The following is an 18541-nucleotide window of genomic DNA, read 5'->3' as shown; positions in this document are numbered from 1 at the left end:
AGGGGGCGGGCGGGCGCTCCGCGCGCCTCGGAGCAGCCGGGGCTGCCCGAGCGGGTCCCCGGCGGGCTGGCGGAGCAGCGGGCAGCGCCGGCCGGCGAGCCGCAACAGCCCCCAGGAGCGCACACACGGCTGTGCGGGGGCGCCGGCGTTGTCAGGGGCTTGTAAACAAGCGTGCTCGGATTTGGGAGTGTTGACGGGTAGAAGGTGCTATTAAGCTCCCTGCAGAACAGGAGGAAAAAAAAAAAGTCAGCGCGTTGTTAACTGGCGGGAGGAGTTGCAGCGTGCCGTATTTAACTGTCTGTATCCCCTGGAAGACCTGCCTTAAGCTAGAGCTGCCCTGCGCTGTGCTGTCAGGTGGTGATAGCGTTAGACTGGTCTCTGTCCTAGAAAACATCGGTTCAGCGTAGACTTAACGCTAGGTGGATGACAAAGCAGAACAGCATCCGAGCACGGYAGGACCGTTTGCGACGAGCTTATTAGTCTCAGAGTCTTTTTGTTTTTAATATTTCATCTGGGGAGGAAGGGTTGGTTCTCCTTGAGATAGGCTCCCTTAACTGGGCAAGGGGACAGGAGATGTTAGAGCGTCTTTGGGGAGGAGAGGGGGGCATGTGAGCCTGGAGCAAACCTCCTGGAGTGCTGGAGGTGCAAAAGGTCTAGTGTGACACAGCCAAGCGGAGGAGAAGTGTTTGGRGTAGGGAAACATTAAAAAACATGAAGGCTTAAAATAGTTATAGGCTTCTGCTGCAAATACTGAAGTTTGTAATCACGAAATTSTGAACATAAGTAATAGTTACATTCATAACCGCAAAAAGGAATATGTAAAATAAATATAACTTCTACTTCCTTCAGTTTTTCAGTAGCTCCTAGAAACTGCAGTTTCCATTGGGATGCTGTTGTGCTAGTTGCTGAACAGACCAGTGAACTGAGATACAAATGAAAAAGCCTAAACCAAAAAAAACACTCAACACTTGCTGCTTTTRTAGCAATTATCTTTAAATTGTAGACTTAATAACAAAACCCCACACCCTTTGCCACCTTGAATACACATAAGAATAAAACTGTGCATAGTTTCAGCATTAGGTACCTTGGAAGTCTTTAAATAAGAAAGAAAAYCAAATTCTGCTGGAGCACTCATCTGCTTCTTTACAGTGGAGTGAGTAATATCCTAGTAATAGCCTAGTTTGAGGACACAGTTATTTTGAGATTAAAGATTAAATGTGTATATCARTTAAAAGCAGATGGATGTTCAAACTTGTGCCTAATACTATAGTAATTTAAATATTAGATTGCAGTACRATTTGAGTCTATAGCATTGCTATGCTTTTTTTTGCCTGTTTGGATAGTACTGTCTCTGTGTAGAGACTGAAATGCAGATGTTGRGTTTTTCATTTAGATCTGCTGGCATTGAGTTGGTTTGTGTTGCTTTTTGTTGAGCTGCTTTTGAGCTCATCAGAGCAGAGTTAAGGTTGTTTGTGGATGTGATATGCGACGTGATAAATAAGGCTGCGCTGGTGGCTCTCTGCCTCCGCAGAACCTGGAGAAGCAGCAGCAGCGGTTGGATTTCAGTATGTGGCAGCTGCAGCAGTTTTGCTTCAGTTTAGCCTTCCCTATCTCATTAATACATGAGATGTGAGTTAAGGATGAAGCTTGTTCACCATCTCCCARTGGACGGGCTTAAAACATTGAGAAAGTAGTCGTCTTGTCCCTTCAAATAACTTTCTACTCGCCAGTTCTTTCCAAATTTGCTGCTGTTGCTAATTTGACTGTTGGGGAATGCCATGCAGAACTGTTTTTTGACTGATCACAGAATCACTGTGGCAGGAATAAAAGGTATTGATGGGCGAGAGTGGTCCCAAAGGGCCCTGAGAAGAAAGAGATGGAATTCAGATTAGTAACCTCCAAAAATAAAGTCTTACTATAGAAGAGGTGAAAAATAAGGCTGTAAAAGAACAAAGGTAGAAAGAACATGTGAAAACACTTAGTTCTCATAATCTTRCCCTTTCCCTTGAGGAGACTTTTTGAATGGCTTTCATAGTAATGTTTCTCATATGTTATTGATAGATTTGAGTGGTAAGTCTTACTTTTCCTTTAAGCCTTTAACAGAGATGGTTGATTTATTGGCTTTGATAGAAGTATAGAATTACTTTCAAACTTTGAAATACATAATAAGCACCTCAGATAATTAGTGAGTCTACAGCTATCTCTCTTCAAAGCAGTTAGTGGGATTAATTTGGTTTTGTAACCATGGGTATTTTCTTGTTCAGTGACCATATGGTATTTCTGAGTTTAGTGTGACTTCCTGTGAGCAGTTTTTACGAAGTCAGCTGTACTTTGGTGTGAAGTGCAAAAAATAATAAAAAATAATAAATAAAAGCCCTATAGGAGGGTGTGAAAATGCTGTTTTTGAGAAGGCCCTAAATAAGCAGATTGCTTTCACAATGTAGCGTAAGAATATATTATAGCCTAAGTTATGCATTCAGTTAGACTAATATAGATAGCTTAAACTTTTTACAATTAATATTTACATTTACATAAACATAATTGTTGATAGATCAATATTCTGTTGCAGATGAAAAACGTCATAGCTTTACTGTCAAAATGAGACCTCTGTTACAATAACTWGCCTTTTAAGGGGGTCTCTTTTCATGAAGCTTATACACTTGCATGCATTTTTTGATAGTAATAGAACAGCCACACCAAATTTACATCTGAATTTTGGTTTTGAGGTTCATAGCAATCAAAAAGGTATTTGTTTAATCCATCTCTCCGTAGTTTTTGAACATTACATCTGTCAAGTCAAAAGCTGTTCAGAAACACGCTGGTTGTTGGAATACAATCCAGCTAGCTTGGTGAAAACTAGAATAGCAGAGAAGGTTGCTTTACAGGCAGCTCATGGCTTCTTAACTGGGGATTTTTGAAAGGTGAAAGTGTTGTGCACGTGTTCAAGTTATCGTGTGCTGTCTATGCTTATTAATAGTAGTTTAACTTGCTATGTAGGAGATTCTTTAGCACGCAGTGTAACAGAAATATTTCTGGCAGGGAGACCTGTGGGGAAGGAGTACCGGTGGCATATGGTGCATTGGGAAGGAAAAGATCTAGAAGTGGAAGCAATCAGATCAGATGAGTGTGGCCAAAAAAGAAAAGCGATGCTAGGAATGAAGCATGGGAAGCAGGGTGCCACAGGAGACTGAAAGTTGCTGCTGATGGTGTGGGGTAAGAGACCTCAACAAGAGGAAGGGTTTGTAGAGATCAAAGGTAGCAACGTGGGAAGAGAGCAAGAGGAACTGGTAGATAGGCAGCAAAGTACCATGTGAATTTAAATAGGAATATAATATATATAAGGGGACAGCCACTCAGGAGAAGAGCTAGTGGTTGAGCTGTGTGGTCTTAATATGGGATAGGGGAATGGAAAAGGGAACAAGGGCACATAAAGCCCATGGCTGTGAGGGGAAATCTGGGTGCTGTGGTGGGGAATTGGGGGATTTTTGCTACAGAGAGCTCAAGACACGCTGCCCAGGATGAGGGGAACTGCAGGGATCCCAAAGAGGGGCACGGCAGGATGTCATCRGTGGCACAGGGCGCAGTGGGCTCTCGGCATGCTCAGCTTATGAAGGCTGCAAAAGAAACACTGTTTTTATGTCCCCCATACTTATTCTCTTATTCCCTCCCTCATCTTTATTATCTGTGATAGAAGTGAAAAACTTGCATTCTGATACTTGTGTGTCCCACCTGGGGCTGGAAATAATGTTAGCTGTCCCTATAAGGGTTTTTGAAGAAAGGTTTTGCTCTGTATCTTATTCTATTAGTATTGAGTTCTTTTCATAGAAACAGACAAACGCAGCATGATAAAACCATCTTTTGGTGTTTTATGCTACATAGCACAAGAGTTATGTTGTATAATTAAAAGTGACTAAGACCATAACTATTAGCAGATGGATACACTGTATTTTATGCTTGTATACTCTCCTCTTGTTAATAAACTTGACATGTAGATAAAATGGTAAGGAGAAGGCTCTAGCTTTAACAGGAGAGATGTATCCCTTCTCATCTGAAAATATTTACATTCCAGGGTTAAGCTTGTGGTCTGAGCACTAGTGCTTTCTTGTGCATAGCCATAACACTTAGCAATTGAGACTATTGTTATTCCTGAGTTGTCGAGAATCTCGGGGCCCCTAGAGCTTTAATTCTTTATCTCCTGTCTTTATGTAACTAAGGTTGGTCAAGGGCTGCAAACAGCCTTCTGTTGTAGGGCTCCCAGTGTTTTTCTTTGCCATTGCCATCCTTACATGTGATAAGACATTCTTATTGGTRCTGTAACAAAGAATAAAACTCAAAGGCAGTAAGTTTTTTTTTTCTTTTTTTCTTGCTGTGGCTAATATTGTGCTTGTCACTTGCTTTTGCAAAGTATCACATTTGCAGTTTTCCTAAGTTTTTGAACAGAGAGTTGATGAGTGTCATTTCAAGTTTGAGTGTTTAAAAACAACATCGGTGTGTCTTCCTATGACTTTTGCTCACCTGAACAATGAGTAGGCTTTAAAAATATTTTGAATGTAAAATGACAGACTTAAATTGATTCTTTCAATGCAAGCATCTCTAAGTTGTCTTAACCAACCTTATGTGTAAAAATACATGTTTTTGTCTTTTTAGTTCAGGGAAGATGTGTTTATCACCAATATATTGAATGCATCTTTTGTGAAGTGCCTGTCTGTGATTAAGTGTTTGTATACAGAGTGGAGCATCAATAGTGAGATTTGAGAAGGTGCATTTTTGTAAACATAAAACCTATTTTACCTGGAAAGTGGGTGGAATGATACAGCTCAGATTACAGCTGTGCTTCAGGTTTGTGCTGGAGTTGAAACTATACTTCTGATATAGCTTTGGCCTCATCTCAGAGCTTTCGCACGTTCCTATTAGTTGTAAGATGTGTTTGCTTGATACCTGTAAATGTGRACTGAAGATGCTTCTAGACATGAAGTGAAAAGACTTTATTAGGAACTTCTCTTACARTTTGTTCTCTGAACGTTCTTATCGCTCCCATTGGTAGTATTACTGAGCGTAGAAACTAAAATAGAACTAAAAATACTTAATATCACAACACCGATGTCGGACAGAACTTTTAAGTTGTATGGGAACTTGGTGTTGTGGGGATCCTGTGGGTGGGAGGAAGGAAGAGGGGAACTTTGAGAACAGAGTTTAATTAAAGATTGCTACGATTGCAATGTTTTGAGCTTAGAAAACTACAAGATAGTTTGCCACACAGTTTGAATATGTAAGTAAGTTTTAAATATTTAATATGTATGCTGTTCAAAATAATTATATAAAGCTGAATGGAATTTTAGCCRCTTGGAATAAACTTTACCCTAGTCTCAAACATATGTTCTCACTTAGTGTTGATAAGTTTTTTTTTTTAATATTGTAAGAAAAATCTACAGCAAGTATTGCAACAATTCTGTAACTTAATCTTAAGACTCTTTGAAGTTAAATCATGTGAAATATATATCATAATAAAAATTTTAAAAGCATTCATATGGTTTAGAACTCTCTTTTGTGAAAATAAATTCTAAGGCCCTGATATTCCTGGAAGTTTTATGGGCATGAGTTAGTCATCATTTATCCTTTTGACAATGAAAGTTCACAAAATAAAGCAAAATTTGTATCAAGAGCTTTAGAAAACAAAATGTATTCAGTGGCATGTATCATTGTGTACTAATGTATATACACTAAGATTGCTGAAGGAAATGGTGATATGGTTTGACCGTGATCTGTAATTGTCTTCAAGTGTAAATGCTTAGCTGTTGTATTAAATCGCTTTTTTGCGTATAATCTGTTAGGCAAAGCCGGCTTAAGATCCACTGCAAACTCAGTACTTTGGCAACTTGTTCTCTGTTAAAAAATGGTAGAGATGGCATTATTGCAAAAACAATTCCTTGCTTTGTAAGTAGTGCTGCTGAGTTATGACTAAGTGTATTGATTTGCTTGGCCAACACAAACTCCGGACAGATTCTTTTCCATAGCCTTTCCACAAGAGGGTCACACCACTTGAATATTGTTGAGTTCTGCAAACCAAATAGCTTTACAACAGGGATTTCCCAACAATTACGGGGATTTTAAAGTGATTTGTTTGTAAAATGGATTTTCATCACTGAAGTGAACCTGGGTGGACATCCAACTTCAATTCACAATTCAATTCGCAGTTCACAATCCATCCACATGAAGGCAGATGTGTTTGGGGGGGTGGGTTTTTTGCCCCCCATTACTRGCTTTTAAAAATCTGTTACTTTGCAGAAGCTCTTTCACAGCTTTTCTTTATGATGACTTTGCCAATAATATTTACAGTAGAAAGGCTATTAATTTTCAGAAATATATGACCTTCTAATCTATGTTTTACTATTCTTGAGGCAGGCAAACTAGCGTGTGTTCTCATGTGCCCAAAATGGTTTGGGGTTTGTTTTTCTTAAACTGGCCTTTTCTCTAACCTTCAAAAGTGGTTCAGGATAAATATTTTGGTAATTCTTAATAAGAAATAACTTTCTTAAGAATAAGCTGTTTGTGGATACTCTTCGGTAATTTCCTGTTTAGTGTAATAAAACACAGGTTAAAAACAAACGCCTTACATGGAGAAGGGCAAGTCAGGGAAACTGATGCAACAACTTTGTTCCTTAAATTAAACAACTTTGCTTAAATTTTTCTCTCATTGCTACCTTCATTCAGTGAATTCAGACTTTTGTAGCCTGTCAAGTTAGAGGACCTCAGGAAGCTGGAGTCAAGTAGTCTTTAGTTATGGATATAGCTGCCATGTTCAGCAGCTGTACTCTTTCTTACTGTGTGTGGCATTTTARGTTGTAGTGACAGTACTTGTTGGGAAATATAGGTCAGAAATTTCCTGCTTTTAGTAGTATATTTTATATAACAAATAGTGTGTGTGTGTGAGTATATAAAGAAAATAAAACCATGGCAAATACATGTAACTAGTTTCCTAGATCAGAAATTTCCTGTATCCAAACCCAGCAATATAGTCCTGCCTTGTGCTTTGTACCTTCCTCATGCTTAGCTATTCATGGCATAAGCCTATTTAAGTTGCGAACCTTGTAGAAAATTAGATTTTAAATTTATTTGGTTAGGTTACCTTCTGGTTACCGAGTTCAGTGAGCTSCGCACGAGGCCAGATGCATAGCAGAACAACCACGAGGTGGGACTGGTGCAGCTCGTCCAGAAAAGGAAGCAAAAGATGGGAGCAGGAAGTCTCGTTTAACACTAGTGAGCTGTAAGATCATTTCCATGTGTAACATAAAGATTTGTTTTTCCAGTTTACCAAACTAGACTGGCCACAACTTGAATGTGGGCTGCTGCTAGATGCTTACTAAACTAGGGGGCAGACAATTAAGAAGCTGGGTGGTGAAAAAGTTTCCAGAAATCACTTGGTTGCAACCTGTTTTGTGGGGGAGGGAAGAAAGAAATACTGGTTTGGATGAACTTGATTTCCTTTCATAAGGAAATGTTTTACATTTCTGTTTTTACCCTTTTTTTAAAAAAGAGAGAAATTTGTACTTTCAATACTGTTTACATTAATGAAATTTTATCTTCAGACAGAAAGGTTTCTATGTTATGAAGAAAACTTTTTSTATTTATTTCACACGTTTGAAACTTTCCTCTCTTGAACTAGTCTAGAAAGGCAAATGTATTGAATATGGAAACTCTTCCCCAGGATGAAAACTTTTTGCATCTAATTATGAACTTGTGGGCCCTGTGACAACTTAATACTTTGATTTGGTGTGGATTTTAAGAAAAATGATTTTATCTGACAATGCTAAAATCTTGTGGGTGTGTATTCCATGACTGACTGTGTGTTTTCTTTCCTCCTAGCTATCAAAAAAGAATTGGTGCATGATTTTTTGGCTATGTGCTCTCAAATGTTCCAACAGGTGATTTTTATAAATTTGAGTGAGCACATACTGGCTGAGAACAGAGTTGACACTTRCAAAGGTATGTCAAACAATTTTAAAATCAAAATTAAGAGACTGATATGCTTATAGAAATGCATGATACAAAGACATCATACTGTACAACATGTAACAGTAAACTGTGTACGTTAATAGGGCTCAGTCCAGAGGGCTTTTTTTAATGTGGGCCCTTGTCTGTCTTTGTATCTGTTTGCCATATTTGAACTGTAGGAAGCCTATGATGATGCATTGAGTATTAAAAGCATAAGATAGTGTACTACTAGAATAGTTTATCTAGCAGTAAGAAAAATAAGGAGTTGTCTTGCTACCGAGTAAAGGTGTGATAGGTGATGCTGAGAAAACCAATGTTTAACGTGTTACTTGTTTGACTTATCTTTATTGCAGGATAAACTGCAATTACAGCTGACACCAAAACTCTCCTTAGAAGAGGAAAATAATAAGGAATACTTGCAGAAGTGTTAATCTGAAAAGCAGATGAAATTCAACTACAGCTTTTTTGCTTCAGCTGGTTCTTAATCTCAGAACCACTCTTAATTTTTGTGTAGTCAGGTAAAGTGTGTTTTTTTGGTTTTGTTTTTTTTTTCTTTTTTAAGAAAAGAAAAGTGGTGGTAGGATAATCTAAGACGTTACCTGTATCTAAAGGGGTCAGATAAGAACCAGTGGAGAGCTAGAGACCATTTGCAAAAAGGTTGTAACAAGTATGAACTATTTTGTAAGCTCTTAGAGGGGAAAAAATACCACGATAATAAAAAAGGCCAATGTGGATTTTTTGAAAACCAAATTGACAAGCAGTCAAATCTCTGTTTATGACATGGTATCAAGTCTCGTGGCTTTTGGAGAAACAGATATGTCTTTGTTTTAATGAGGCAAATCTAATGATACAATCCTTGTAAAATGCAAGGAAAATGTTTCTCTAAATACCATAAAGTTGGTGGAAAATGTAAAGTAGTTTCATGGATCACTGTCAAACCAGAAGGATGTCTAGACTGAAGAGTCTCTGCAGGGTTCTGTCACTAATTTCGACTTAAGTGAAAAGTTAAGGCTATACAATATTAGCAGCAGATGGTGCCGAGCTGGGAATTGCTGCAAGCATGTTGGAAAACATGGGTAGGGTTCAGAAAAATTTAAACACACTGGAGATGGAGTCTGAGGAAAAGTATGTTTCAAATGAGGGCAAGACCCAAGATCCTCCATTTAATGGTAATCAGTCATACAAGTAACAATAGGGGAGCAGAAGGAACTTTGTGCAAAGGATCTGGTGGTGGTTAACAGAATTGCGTCTGATTTATTGCCTTAGTGTTGCAAACAGGTCAGATATACAAAGGTGTAAGCAGGATAACTTTCTATAAATTGTATGACAGTCCTTCACTATAGGTTTAGACATTCCACCTCAAGAAAAGTAGAATGGCTGGAGAGCGTATAGAGGAAAATAAAGAGAACAAAGTCTTTGAAAGATTTTTTTTTTTCCCACCAAAAATCAGAATAGTTTCTTTTAAAGAACAAAAGACTACAAGAAGAAGGAAGAATTGTCTTCAGGCAAGATGCAAGAAGAGGAAAGTGTTTTCACCATAGCCACCCTAAAGATAGGACCAGCAGTAGTGGGTTTAAATGGCCACAGAGATTATGTAAATACTCACTAGAAAAAAARTGAACTGCTCAAATAAAATTGCTTAGGAAGCTTGTGGGATTTCTATTTTTCAGAGTGATTTTTTTTTTTTTAAAGAACAGATTAACTACATCTGGACCATGCTTTTTTAATCTAGTTCTGAGCAGGTGGATTAGCTGAATTATTGAGCTGCTTTCCAACCATTATTTTCTAGGATGAGAAAATTGTAGAAGAATTTCACAGTACAAAGAAAGCCAGAGCATACAAATTTAAAAAGATATCATTTTGGGTAATAGCATCAGTTTCATGCTAATCATTATATTTTTTTSTGTGATATTGTTTCTATCAAAGTAGCACATCCATACACCCTCATTTCCACTCCCACTCCCTTCTCTTCAGGGAAAAGTAATATTTCATACCAGACAGAAAAATACTTTTATAAGCCTTCTAACCTAAGCTTTCTGTTGTGCTTCTACTTTATAGCTATAAATATCATACAGTTCATAAGCTAAGTGTATACTGGCATCTATAAACTTCCAGAATCTTCTTTCTTCCCCAGTATCACATAAAATTGCTTTGGGTGCAAGGGAGAAATCGCAGTCATCAAACCATGCAAATTTGGTATCAAAATCTGAGATTGCAGACTGCTCTTCTCATTACTGTAATTTAGAAYTAAGATATGAAATAAAACATCCACTCATTAGCAGATACCAGCTTTTATCTTGCATGTCCTGTTTGTTGAAACTAGCAATTAAGATGCAGAAATAAGAGGCAATGTAGCCCGGTAGCTGGAACTCAGGCCTAGGAGACGGAGCTGTCAGCATTTTTTTTTAATATGATACTGAATTATGATTTGCTGAAGGGCATATTTAATTGCTTTCCTTGTTTTCCACAAGCAGCACCTAATGCTGTAACTATCAGTTTTTATCAATAGCTACAGAGATAGAAACTCTTAAGACACTCATCTTTTTTTCTGCATTAAAAGCTAATACCTTAAAGGGTAGCTTAAAAATACCTACCACAGTGGAATTTACCRTCATGTACATTTTCCACTTAACTGTTTGCTGCATGTGAAAATGCAGCCTTTTCTCCTTCTTCCCTCCTAACTGCTGCTGAGGATAGCTCCTTTCTCAAAGACTTCAGATGTAGTACAGTTGCTTGGATCTATTCAAAATTTATAAAGTTACCTTGTAGTAAAGCTTGCAGAATTTAAATGTTACCAGAAGAATCACAGTTGTGTTGTCCTGCCTCACTTTTCTAAGAGGGGAGGTTGTATCAGTCCAAACTGAGGTGACTTTCAGGATTGTTATAGCAATACAACATTCCTATGCTTAGAAGGCTGGGGGCCATATGAGAATAACAATTCTGTTTTAACAAACTGTAAGTGCTAAACAGTGAGATATGATGTGGGGTCTTGAGGGCAATGAAATACCTCTTTCAGTCTGGTGCAATCAGACTGGAATCCCCGTGGGCTTCTTTCTCCAGGTGTGTGTTTTTTAGGTTAGGTCTCCACTGAAGTTTACATTTAAATTTATTATTAGTGTCACCCTACAGGGTTTATAGTTCCCTCAGTGAATTCTATTTGAAAGAACTGACATCACTTTTAAAAAAGGTTATGTTTAGGTTTGGTTTCCACAGCACAAGTTGCCATGGATATGTCAGGTTCTTAATGTTTGTTTACAGAGGAATGAGGTAGAGAAGGTTCATGATAACTTTTCAAATTCATGTTCTGCATCCAAATGATGCTTTTCTTACTGGGAATTCAACTGGCCAGTGAACATAAATTTTACTTTTACATTGCAAATAGATTAAGTGCACTTTGGAATGTATTGATACAGATGAGTCTCTATGTWCATCTTTTTTTGCGCTGGTTTGTTAGTCTTCCAGGTGCATTTCTGGATTGCTTTTCTTTCTTGGCAGGGAAGTAAGCCTGAYTGTTTTGTGTGCCCTGTAGTACTTTGGCATCATGTTAATCTGTTAATACTGTTATGTATCAGCATTTAAATGTGAGAACAATATACATGTATTATTGCAGTCCCAAGAACTGGGTAGTGCAGCATAGCTGCAAAAAACCTGCTATTTCATTTATCTTCATGAAGCAAGGAAAGGTCCTAGATTCCCTATGATCTGAGGAAAGTATTGAGTTTTGTCTGGCTGCTGTAACAATAAAATTAAAAAAAAAAAAAAAAAGACTACCCATACATAGGCCATCAGCCTGGGAGAGGCTACTTGTATAATGTGACACTCAAAGTATTTCTGGTCTGTTCTTTTGACTTTTAAAACCATCTGCTTTCCCCTTCCTCACTGCTCTCTTACTATTCTTTTTCCAAAGTAAGGATCACACAAATAGATGAATTTGAGCGTTCAACCCCTTAAATCCTGATTCAGAACAGACTGCTGACTTTCAAACCCATGCAAACTACCCACAGAGCATGCCAGACCCTGCTGTTAGGTAACCACTAAGGAAAGTGCAGAATTAAAGGAGAAGTCAGATGTTAACTGATTCTTCTCCTAGGTCACGCGTAAGAGGAGACATGGAGAGAGGCATGTTTCAAAGCTAAAGAAAATGAACACTGTCTTTATTGCACTAGGATATAAACAGGTAGACTAAGTACTGCTAATGCCTCATTCTTCGAAGCTGTGCAGCCCTTAAGGACAGGGCTGCTAACTGCTACTGGACACATGCTTAGCTTCCTTGTCAGAGAGGAAGCCAAAAGTCAAGAAGCAAAGGAATGGGAGAAGAGTGAAGAGATGGACTTCCRTGGAAAGTGAAAGATGTCCAAGGAAGAAAAACATGTATCTAACGGCAGAAGTTCTCTTGGTAAAACTGAGCCTTTTGTGCATGTCAAGATAAACTTAATTCTGGAACTCCTTGGGCATGATGGCAATGACTTTGTYCTATACCACTACATATGCAAAGAAATTTATGGTACTATAGTGGGTAAAGCCACTCAGAGTACGGACAGGGGGAAGAAAACAAAAACAGCTGCCGACATCTGCTGAATTCCCTCATTTTTCATCAGGCCTTGTAGGCCAAACAGCTAGCTTCCAGAGCTAAAGCGAACAGCCGCAAGGAGCCCAAATGTTCATGGAGCAATCTATTAAATGCTTTCAGTTGTGCTGTATAAAGTAAYGTTCCCTTTAGGCTTGCTAAAAGCAGCTTAAAAATGTGTTGGCTAACAGAAAAAAAAAAAATCATCAGTATTTTGTTGTAGAGAAAAAAGATTCTCTATTTAAATGATTTCTCTTTACGTGCAGTGRAAAAGTCTCAAATGCTAAGAGCAATGGGGGAAGACTATAGTGAAATACTATTATTTTGAATGAAGTGATCGCTCCTGTGGGCATATTGATTTGAAGGAAGTTGAGTYGCCAGCTTGTTCTCGAGTGGTACCTGTCTCTGGATTACTGTTATGGAACAGTTCATGTGACCTGAGGTGTGTTTTAAACTAGTACCCAAGTAGATGAGGTATTAAAACAAGAATGCAGTATCTATGGAAAGTGTTAGACTGTTCTGCTTCAATGGGGAAGGTTTAACATGTATCATTTTATTCTTCTCTATAAAAGTCAGTCTTAATATTCTGAGTTTATGAGATTCAGTTCGTCAATATTATCATTTCTCCGTTAATCTCCTTTTGACGTGATCACTTTTCTATGAAGGAAGAATTAACATGTAGTTGAATTTCARTATTGTTTAATAGATTCACTTTACAGGCCTAAAGCAATAGGTTTAAAACTTATGACTTATGACATGACTTAGGACTACAGTTCCCCTTCAGTGGTGGTAGGATTTGGCAGTCTTCTAAACTTTGTGATCTGCAATTTTACGTTACTCTGTGCAAACATCTTCTGGTAGAGAAGAACAGCAATTTGTTATCCTCRGTTTCTAGGAATATTGCTTGTTTAATCCAAATACTCTTGAGTTGTCTGTGCTGAATGCCTGAAATAAATTCAGATGCGTAAGTATTTAGGTTTAATAAGCAAAGGCATTTTCACATCTCTGTGGTATTTTGTTGGTGGATCTCTTTGCTAGATAGAGCTATGCATATGACTGTTCTGTAAGACTGCCAGGTTTTGAGAAAATTCATCCTGAGCATTTTTTTTGTTTGTTTAAGTTTCTTCAAGGGCATGGTTGAATTCATACTACTCAGTCTTTTTTATCTTGTATAATTATATTKTTCTCATGAAGGATAAAGGTGGTGTCTTGATTCTCCCTTTCCTTAAAGTGGCGAAGGGCAAGTTGTGGGTTTAGGGAAGAAGGAGGCATAAGGAATTACTATTCCTATGCTTTTTCATTCTCATTTAAACAGCTGAACTATTTCATCATGTTGGCTGTTGCTTTTAGAGAGAGCAAGTTTGAGAGAGAAACTTCAAAGCAGTGATCAAGASCATGAGTCTTCATGCATATGACCCTGCATACAGTTTTGTTATGCTTTTTGTGAAGTAAGTGTAGGAGTCTAGAATTTCTCTGCTCTATTACTTTTTTCACCTCCTTTTGGGATTAACAAAAACATTTATCAGCTATTTAGTGCTAGGATTCTATCTTCTAGTTTTCATAAGAAGAACCTCTGAAATACAGAAGAGTAACTGAATCACTGTAAGCGTGTGATGATATTACTCTGAAAAGAATAATTTTTTATATGCTTATTTCAGTGTTTTGGTATGCTAGAAAGACTGGTATGCTAGAAAAGAGGAGACTYGCACATGCTTTTGAAAGCATGATGAGAATGTCAATGTTAATAAGGAAACTGCAGTTTCAAGTAAAGTGGTAATTGGTGTTTTAAAGCCTGCTTACCCTATGGTCAATGACATAAAACCTTTTATTTCTCGCTCGAGATCAGATTTTACTTGTTTTAGGGAATAACCRATTAAATGTCACATGACTGAATCTTAGCTTTTCTTTTTGGATTGGGATAGGCGTGCTTGATATTGCCTCTTAAGTAAAATATATCCTCTAGTCTCTCTTTTTTGTCTTAAATCTTCTAAGTGTTTGTTGTACAAGTTCTTGAATAAATAGTAAGTGTGGCTCTACATGTAGGGATGAGTATTTGGAAATTCCCTTCCAGGAATTTCTTAAATAYGTAACATTCTAGAATTATGCAGAAAATACGCTTGTTCTGCTGTCCTACAAATACTCATTATGCRTTGACTCTGGCATTCTTGCAGATAAACTTAACTTTTGAAAGAACACTGTGAAATGTGAATGTACATGTTTAGAGTATTGTATGTATTATAATGCCTCATATTTAGCAAAAGACTCTGGCTTACCTCAATGCTATATAGCAGTTGTTAAACTTTTATTTTTTTTTCCCTGATATTTTGGACTTTTTAGCAGCTGTCACTAATTGTGCAGTTAAACAGTTTGAAGCTAGTTGGAAACAGGTGGTGCCTGTTCTCAATATCTTGGTATGGATGGTAGTCAACAATGCTGTAAATGAAAATGTAGATACTTATATCAGCTTGTGTTGATTTTGTTTTAACAGAACCCTGATATTGTTTGCTGTAGAGAAGAATGTACAAGGCTTTCTAAAATGTATTTTCAGGAAAAAAAAATATAAATTTTCAAGCATGTACAAAACCGGCATAGAATTGCTGACCTAGTTGTAGAGGATATGGATTAAACGGGCAGCAGCATGTCATGGCTCTTAGCTGAAAGGCAGCTTTGTGCAAAGTGTTGCATTTTGGATTCTAAATTTCCCACCCAGAATATTCCTGTGTTCTGAATGAGGCATGTATATTAACCCAGCGATATGCTTACATGAAGTCTTTCTGTCTGTTTTACAAGCAAACACTTCGGGAAAGCATAGACTTTGAACAAGGTTAGTTATTGTGCACCTAATTTGGACAGGTAAAATCATCCCGTTTGCAATAGCTGATGCTGTAGCGTAGCATTAGTTTTGGATCTGGAATCTGTTCRCAAATGGAATCAGGAAAACTTGCAGCTAGAAGCACATAGTTTCAGCAAATAGTAATTGAAGACAAATTGAGACAATTAATTAGGCCTCCTTAATTAAATCTGTGGCTGAAACACTCTTATAATTAAATCTTTTCCAGGTATTAGCCCCATCTCTCTGAAATGTTGTACTGACTATTCAGCTGGGGGGTTGATTCAGACCTTTCTCTTCAGTGAAGTCCCTAGACCATTAAGCTAGCTAAAATAAATTTAGACATTTGGTTTTCATTAGTGTTGTAACTGAAACAAAAACATTTTAATGACTGATCCCAGAGTATTTTGAAGTTTGTGCAACTTTGCTAGGAAGGCATTTAAACTGTAGTATCAGTTGCAAGTTGGCCATATGCCAGTTTTTCAAGGCTATTTCCAAACAAGATGTTGGGTTTCTGAAGTGTGAAAATTTATATTCTATAACATTATGATACAGGAATGCTTTGAGAGAGTAGAAGCAGTGGAAAATAATTATGATAAAATTTGCGCTGGTGAAATGAAATCATTTGCTAGAAGGAGGCAGTGACAGTACTCGTACTGCAATACAACTTCCTGCTTTGTTAAAGCGCTGTTACAGTTCTTTGATAAGAGATACGATTTTGAGCTTATGTATTTGTATTAAGAAATTAGCTACCTACAAAAATGTGTGTTATTTTTTGGATGAATTTTGAATGTTTTAAATTGAACTTGCACAAAATGGGATCCTGCTTTTAAGAAAAGAACCTATATGTATGTTACAAAATCTAATTTGAAAAACACTGGGAAAACACTAGAAGTGGACTTAGGAGACAGTGACAATTAAAACTTGCTGAAGAGCTAGCACATRGACTTGGTCTACAAATAAAATATTCATCCACAGCTTTATATTCATAGTAAAAACTGACTGTTCAAACTGTTTTTTGATTATTCTGTATCACATTGTAGTCAAAATAATGTTTCATGAACAACCTTTTGGAGTGTTTCAACAGCTTCTAGTGATCAGGAGTAAATCAGGTATCCAGACACTGCTTTTTCATGTCCAAATTAGTTTCTTTTGTTACTTGACCTAAATACAAAGACTGCTAGTAGTGGCTTTTAATTTTAGGTTTTGCTGCTTGTATCTTTTCCTTCGTATGACTTTGGGCTCAATAACATTTGGAATAAGACCAGATTGCTTCATTTAGGCCATTAGAAATTGGTAGTGGTTTGAGCCATTGTAAGCTACCACTTCTCCTAGGATGAAAATACTCATCGGGGAATTACAGAATTGTCTGTCCAAATAGGCGGAGGGGTTGCTGGGTTCACCTRTGCAATATAACCTTAGTAAAGTGATTTAGCTGTAACTTGACTAAAACAAAATGTTCCTATAGAAATCACCTATCAGAAATAAGAAGCAGTGGTCTGAGAGTGGCTGAAAGTCTGGGTAGCTCTTGAGATTTTCATGCTGCTTTTGCAAGTTACATGTTTATAATTGATTTTTACATGCTTGCCTTTTATGTATGTTTTTATGTGGGACAGGTACAGCCAAGCTGAGCTTAAATCAACTTATTGTGGGATCTTTTTGCAACTATTTTATTATTACATATCTGTTCTATTATTTCAATTTACGATACCTGAAGTACAATATATACTTTTCTTCATTGGCTTTCTAAGGATTCTGTACCTTCTTTTAGTAAGTTTTATATGGGAATATGGCATTTTACCACATAAACTTTACACAAAGTAATAAAGTGGTGGTCTGTCACTTTAGAGCAGATTCTGTGCAGTATATATCATAGAAATTTTATTTGAATGCCTCAGTTAAACATTTTCAGAAATGTGAAATAATGCAGAGTTTCTACTCTTGTTGCAAGAGTCTGAGAGTCAGCTACTCCTTCCTTTTCTCCTCTTTCCCTTCTGGCTTAAGGGTGCTGTGTTTGGGAGGGTTTGTTTTCTTTGTAGTTTTACAGTTGAGACRGTCTAACTCAATTTTGTCCCTTCTGTTAAAGCCTAAAGAGAATGACTACAGTTCTGAAACAGTGTTAATTAAATGAGTAGAGATCTACAGTGCTGAAAGCATTGTACGCTTGCACCTTCACATTCTGTGTATGGAAATAATGAAACAGATCCAAATGCATGGTTACTAAGCACCTTTAGTGACAGGTTAATGCTAGACAGTATAATAATAGTAATCTTTGCCTCTGTTATCTTGTCATCAATAACTACATGCAGGGGCAAAACTAAAAATACCTTGCCTGAGCTGAAGATTTTTGCTACTAGTAGTTGTGTACTGTTGTAAAAAATAAGTAGATTTTGAATACTGGAAGAGAGGATGTATTTTGTCATGAATCAACATAAGAAGTTAACTTCATTTTGTGATCATTGAAGTGCTAGAAATCATAAAGAACCTATAACTGATAAGGTGCCTGAAACAGCATCAGACGGGGTTTGTTTTCCCTAGCTGCTCCCATTCTAATAGTGGTTGGAGTTTTTAAAATTACTATTTTTCAAAATTGGTTAGATTTAGAACCTAATTTCTCCAGAAAATTTAATTGATATTTATCAATGTTTTATAGCACCATAATCTTGGTACTAAATATAAGTATTAAAATGCAGTGCTAGTACTAACATAAAAAGCAGCATCAGATCTACCCTAGGGCATGAAAAGGATAATTGATAAGGAGAGAGGTGACCAGTACTTCTTTACTGTACCAGTTTGTTCACATCTTGCACTTTCTTCGCAGTTACTCTGTTCCCTTGTGGTTGCAAGGGCATTATTCTTCCCAAGTACTAGGCATCCTGACAGGTCTTACTAAAATCATGACTCAACGTCTTTCATCCTACTTACTATTATTAGTGCTCACTCCTCTGCCATCTCTGTCTCAGGTCTATTCACATTATCAGAATGTTAAAACAAAGTACAGTGTTAAAAAGTTGAAGAAAAAGCAAGTTTAGGGAGAACAAATAAAGTATATTGGATGTCCGAGGTGAATAATGATAGAAAACACATCTTCACTAAAGAGGAAGGCATTTAAAGAATATATAAATGGCTGTGCTGAATTTGACTTGTTCCAT

The 18541-nt window shown here is 37.2% G+C and overlaps 1 protein-coding gene across 4 annotated transcripts in view; it reads left to right on the top strand.

The window, feature by feature from the left end:
• The first annotated feature begins 2924 nt into the window (after window positions 1-2924).
• The window catches only part of DISP1 (dispatched RND transporter family member 1), an 84558-nt gene continuing 68941 nt past the window's right edge, over window positions 2925-18541 (top strand). The window contains exons 1-5 of one of the 4 annotated variants that reach the window (XM_085311777.1): window positions 2925-3213; window positions 4648-4839; window positions 7122-7264; window positions 7864-7983; window positions 8346-8510. The gene's annotated coding sequence lies outside the window, so the exon portion shown is untranslated. Of the gene's footprint in view, window positions 3214-4520; window positions 4840-7121; window positions 7265-7863; window positions 7984-8345; window positions 8511-18541 lie in introns of those variants that run through there. The other 3 variants (XM_085311803.1, XM_085311787.1, XM_085311797.1) reach the window with 3 other exon arrangements.

This window comes from Rhea americana, unplaced genomic scaffold, assembly GCF_003343005.1.
Source record: "Rhea americana isolate MKP2758 unplaced genomic scaffold, rheAme1 scaffold_109, whole genome shotgun sequence".
Taxonomy (NCBI): domain Eukaryota; kingdom Metazoa; phylum Chordata; class Aves; order Rheiformes; family Rheidae; genus Rhea; species Rhea americana.
Note: the sequence above shows the minus strand (reverse complement) of the source record. Positions and strands in the feature narration are given on the sequence as shown.